We start from the raw sequence: 5,029 nt of genomic DNA, 5'->3' as shown, positions 1-5,029 counted from the left end.
CATCATGTTCACAACACAAAAGCTGAAATGTTTACCAAAAGACCTAAACACAAAAGATCAAATGTTTACAATTGTGTACCAAAAGACTTAAACACAAAAGATCAAATGTTTACCAACCAACATCAAATGTCTAACTTCTTTAAGATGGTCCTCACAAATTTTGCCTTCAAAGTAGCATTAATGCTATTCCATAGGCGTAATTGAATCGGGTTATCGGCAAAATACATGCTAATAGCAATAACCTGATCATCATCAAAACCCATGTCGGTTAACTCATCGGGCATAGTTTGTAAAACCGGAGTACCAAAAATCGATACCCACTTACCCATTTCCTCGGATAACGAATTCAACCCCTTCTCAATCAGCTTGATTGCATGTTCAAAAACAACGACTTTTCTCTTTCTTTTTTTAGATGATGCTTCTACGTCTTGTGGAATGGAGGATGCAGAAGCGCCATTAGAAGGAGTAGTCAAAAGCACGTTAAATTCCTCAATATCAGCCCCGACTTTACTTTCAAGATTAATGTGCTCCAATGCATCAGCGGCAGATTCTGCCATCGATCCTACGGCTCGATCTTTTCCAAATATTGTCTTCAGTCTCTCATATTGAGGAAACGACTTGTTGGCAATATAATTTTTTCTTGGATGTTTCGATAAAAAAAATGCATAAATATATATAATGTTAATCACTATCCAAATGAAATTAAGTATGAAATAATAACATAAAAAATATAAGCGTTACCTTTATGTATTCTTTTAAAACTTGAGCATCCACCGTTACACATTGATGCACATCATTCCAACCGAAACCACTTGTATTCAGCATGTCATAAGCTGTTGAATACTTATCCTTGAGCCGCTTCATTTTGTTTTGGATCTGTTTTGATGTTATATTAAGGCCCAAAATCTTTTCACACATCTTTAAAACGATTTGCTCATATGTGCCGGTTCGAAAACACCCATTATCACTCCTACCACTAGCTGCTACAATCTATTGTAGAATGCTAATCAGTACATCCTCTTCTTGGATACTCCAATTACGTCTATCCGTCATCATAGAAATTCCAAAATTAACACTATGTCAATAGTAATAAAACAATATGTTACGTTAAACATTATAAAATTAAACCTTAGCAACAAAATAATCATTACGATAACATTTTAAAATTCAACATTAACAACAAAATAATACATTACGATAACATTTTAAAATTCAACATTAGCAACAAAATAATACATTACTATTACATTTTAAAATTCAACATTAAAAAATAATAATACAATACATTGGGTACATTCATCTACTTGACATCCACGACTCAAACATCTCTTGGGCTATGTCATCTCTCCATTGAGTCCACTCATTGCTTGATTCAACAACATCAATAGATTCAACATCATCGTTGGATTCCACTTGCTCTTCCCCTATAGGCATATCTTCTAGTGTGATTGTCTTGTTTTCTTCCAGATCAAGAACCATGTACATCCTAATAAAATTATGTAGCAAAACACATGCTATGACCATCCTTCCTTAAAGTTTTATTGGATAGAAAGAAGGACTTCGTAATATGGCCCAACGTTTCTTCAAAATACCAAAACACCTTTCTATGATATTCCTAGCTTGTGAGAGTTTCATGTTAAAATATTCTTTCTTATTTGAAGGTGTATGACCAATGTGTTCCCATTCTCGTAAATGATGCCTAGTACCTCTATATGGTGCCAAAAATCCGTTACCATTGACATATCCTACATCAGCCAAATAGTAATTCCCCATTGGGACTTTTAAACCATTATTCCGTGTAACCGCATCTTGTAGTACCCTAGAATCGGTAGCTGAACCTTCCCAACCGGATAAAACATAGAAGAATTTCATGTCCCGAGAGCATGCACCTACTACATTAATCGCAATATGACTCTTTCTTGTTCGGTATCATGGTTTATCAAACTCAGATATAGTCACTTCAATGTATGTTCCATCTATTGCTCCTACACAACCCTATAAAGAAAATAACTTGGTTTTAGCTAATTGGTAAAAAAATTATGTTACAAATATTGAGAGAAGTTAACAAGGATTACCTTAAACCATTTCCATCTTCTGTCGGTACAATCATCCTCTACCGGAGTTGGTTTGCTGAACAAAATGTCTTGCAATAGCAACAAAACACTTAAAAATCGATGAACATACCTACTAATTGTTTCCCCCGACCTATAAAATCTAACTTGAAGACATCTATTTTTGATGTGATGTGCTAAAATGTTTACAAATGTAGCAACTTGTTCTTCAATTGTCACGTTACCATCATCTAATAGTCCACCACGTGTTTTTAGCAACTCACACAAAAGAGCAAATGCATTCCTATCCATTCGCAAGTCATTTGCACAAGTAATGTCATTTTCACGTGTGATGCGTTGGATTTCTATCGATCTAATTTGCAATCTAGTGAATGTTCTTTGTCTTAAAGTTCTCCTCCGATCATCTCTTTGTTCATATTCAATTAACAAATTTCAAAGTTGACCAAAAGTATGAGCAAGTCGATGTAAGCTTTGAACACTTTAACAACTTCAAGTAGATGGTTCTGATCCATTCTACATAGAAAAAAACAAGATGTAGTCACATAGAAAAATAGCAATTGATACAAATTAAGGGTTTTTGTTTTTATATTGAAATAGTAAAGCAGTAGCAAAACATCAAACATAAATCAGTATAGCAAAACAGTGGAGTGTGGAGTAACAGAAAATCTATGTAGATAATAGCAAAACAACAAATCACCTAGTAACCTTTAGCAATGGTGTCACACCCCACTAAAGCAGAAACACGAGGCGTAACAGGTAAGCATTTCATAGCTCCATTCAATCGATATCACCATTAATTACATAAACCATGAAAATTTACAAATTCACAACTTTACTGTTCACAAAGAAAACATTATTTACAAAAAGAAATTTCTAAAACTTGTGAACAATTGTTATCGCATAAGATCTTCCAAAACTTCCTTTGTTACTTAAATTCCTGAAAAGCATGAAACATAAAACAACGTCAACTACAAAGAGTTGGTGAGTTCACGGGTTTTCATATGCACAAAATATTTACAATGCATAAATCACAACTTGCAAACTTATACATAACATGCACTGATAAATGTAAATTCTTCCATCGATGCTTAAAAACTTGAGACGCTATAGAGCCTTACCTGACCAATGTGCCCCATTAGTTTACGAACTACCATAAGTGTCCCGTTCACTCACTTAGGTACCGCGGTTCGTATAAGTACTACTTCAGCGATGGCTCTTTCGCACACATGAGTAGACTTATGAAAAACTTAGGTAATGTGCACCCTTTTCTGGGTGGGACTGTCAACACAATAGTGACTATCCACAATTACCACATCCCGGGACGTGCCCGAGTTAACTAGTAGCGTGTACGGACGGGGACTTTTTGTAATATCCTCTAAAGCGCATCCATTCATCATTTATAGGTAGTGCATTAACAATCAATTTTTCATGATTTTCACAACATTGACTAAACAGTTCTTTAGTCAATTAGTCTTTCATTTAAATAGTAAAGTTTACAATCTTTCATGCTTTTCACCCAGTTAAAAATAACTAAAAGCAGTAAAAGTGGGGCCGTGAAGAACTCACTAGTTTGCAGATGAATATCCAAGGTTTTGATGAGGTTTAGAGTACCAACGTCCGCACTAATGTCCTAAACACTCGAAATCCAATAGTTAGATCACTCATCGGGTCATGATAAAGTTACAGCAAGATTATATCTTATGTAACGCCATTAAACCTTTATGGGCTAAAGTTAATACCCTTTTTAATTGTTCTTAAAAAATAACCCAATATTTAATTACATAAAAGGTTTTTGCACAAAAAGTTGCTATTTTGACGGAAATACATATTCTGTTCCTAGACTCTTGGTTTCACCAATCATTGTCAAGGGAACCTTCCAAAAATCATTTTACTTTTAACTTTTAAAACCACAAAAGTCACTTAACAACATCATTTTTGCTCCTAAAATTTTATATTAAACATTTAAAGGCTCAAAACTCAATATCTTTGAGTGAGACCTGAAGTAGTAAAACAACAACTAATCACAACAAACTCCAATAGAAATCGAATATTTTCGGTTGAAAATAAAGGATACAGTCAACATGATTGTTAGAAGAAACCTGTCAATTTTTGTTAGCTCTAATATTCACTTCTTGTAAAAGTATGAAAAAGTATTCTGCAAGGGTTGACAGAAGGGTATCTTCCACAGAAGACAACAGACTAGCAACAGAAGCTGTTTCATCGTGCAAGTAAAATGTGACAGAACCTCTGATGTCTCTCATAGAGGTTCTAGAAAATGGTCCTCTGGCAATAAGATCATACAAGTCAATTACAGTAGAGCCTCTGGTATGTCTCACAGAGGGTCTGCGGATTTCGTCTTCTGTGAAGATCTTGTTCTACTGTTTTTCAAAGGTTGTTAGCTGCATATGCTTCTCACGTGACTAGGACTTAATCAACTTTATTTGGACGGCTTAGATGATTTCACGCATCTAGATCTTGTCAGTAAGGTCGTTAGGAACTAGTATAAATAGCGGCTAAGGCCTTTGTATTCAGTGTGCTTCCTGTATTGTAATCGTCAATATTTTCAATTGAATTGAGAAACCTTTGAAGCTATTCTCCTGTGTTCGTCTTCTTCCTCATATTAACTGTGTGTTCTTGGTTTAATTACTCTGTTCTGTTCTTTTTGTTGTTTCCACTGCACTGTAATCATCCTAGAGTTCATTCAGAGTAATAGATCAATATCAAAGCTGAATTTACAGGTCCAACAATTGGTATCAAAGCTGAATTTACAGGTCCAACAATTGGTATCAAAGCAGGAATTGAATTCTTATTCGATTAATTCTGTTTTTGGTATTAATCTGCATTTTCTAGAACACCAGTTTTCTTCAGATTACCCAGTTTCTCTCTATTAAATCGAATTTCAATGGCGAATTTGGTTAATACATCGTTCATGAGCACTGGATCTCAATCAAAACCTC

The 5,029-nt window shown here is 34.7% G+C and overlaps 1 pseudogene; it reads right to left on the bottom strand.

Annotated features, from left to right (window-relative positions):
* Window positions 1–1,296: 1,296 nt before the first annotated feature.
* LOC112499914 overlaps window positions 1,297–5,029 on the bottom strand; it is a 33,689-nt pseudogene continuing 29,956 nt past the window's right edge.

The sequence above is a fragment of the Cynara cardunculus genome (genome assembly GCF_001531365.2).
Source record: "Cynara cardunculus var. scolymus isolate 2C chromosome LG 17, CcrdV1, whole genome shotgun sequence".
Lineage (NCBI taxonomy): Eukaryota > Viridiplantae > Streptophyta > Magnoliopsida > Asterales > Asteraceae > Cynara > Cynara cardunculus.
The sequence above is the reverse complement of the archived record's forward strand: the minus strand, read 5'-3'. Positions and strand labels throughout refer to the sequence as shown.